The following is a 1089-nucleotide window of genomic DNA, read 5'->3' on the forward strand; positions in this document are numbered from 1 at the left end:
TTTGGTCATCAGCTGCTATGTAAAGCCTGAGTTGCTGCCATCTAACTGCATTAGAGTAGAGAGTGGCTTCTGGCCAGAAAGGTGGCTTTTGCTCCCCACTTTGCAATGGGCCATCTGTAGAAAAACAGGGGCTGTGGAAACCATCCCTTACAAACCCAGTCCAAGTTCTGCACACAGCATATGATTCCCACCTGCTGGGCTTGGCAAGGGAAGGCTTTAAAGTATTAAAATTATTTTATTATGGTTCCACCTTTTTCTGTACCATCTCCAAATTCTAAACATGTCAATGGGAAATATGGATATGTGATAATAAGTGGCATCATCTATTCTGAAGACATCTTTGATTGATGGAGGAATTTGTACTTTACTCTTTGATTGCCCTTTATTATTTTTTTGAAAAGCATATAAGCATAATTTATTATTCTTCCTACTTAATTTATATTTCATTATTATTTTAATAACAGGAAATGCTCTTTTTTAGTGTACAGTTCTAGGAATTTTAACACATGCATAGATTTATGTAACCAACCCCATCATCAGGGGTTCTATCAGCCCCCTAAAACTTCCTCATAGTCCCATCTTCCCTGCATCTTCCATCCCTGGCAATAACTGGTCTGTTCTCTATGACTGTAGCTTTCTGTCTTTTGTTATTATACTGACATTTGGATATGGTGTGACCTTAACATGGGTGTCCCAAACTGACTTTGTGATTTTCATGAATACATACACTGAAATCTTGTCTTAGTCATCTTAGAAGATCCTTTGAATTGTTGTGTGGTCTTGGAGTTACATTCTAGCACACAATAGGTATTTAGAATGTATTTATTAGCTAATCAATGATAACACTCATTGAGAACAACACAGGATTAAGAATAGCTGTTGGAATCACACTTTTGAAGTATAAGGTTACAGTCTTCAGATGTCTTCTGAGCAAAAAATCTTTTAAAAAATGAATGTTATAGTCTAGCAACATTTTAAATAATTTTTTCGCTTCCTTATTTGTAAAACTCAAGAGTGGTCTTATTCTTTTTTTTTTTTAATTTTATTTTATTTTTAAACTTTACAATATTGTATTAGTTTTGCCAAATA

The sequence above is a fragment of the Bison bison genome, unplaced genomic scaffold (assembly GCF_000754665.1).
Source record: "Bison bison bison isolate TAMUID 2011002044 unplaced genomic scaffold, Bison_UMD1.0 scf7180017864487, whole genome shotgun sequence".
Classification (NCBI taxonomy): Eukaryota; Metazoa; Chordata; class Mammalia; order Artiodactyla; family Bovidae; genus Bison; species Bison bison.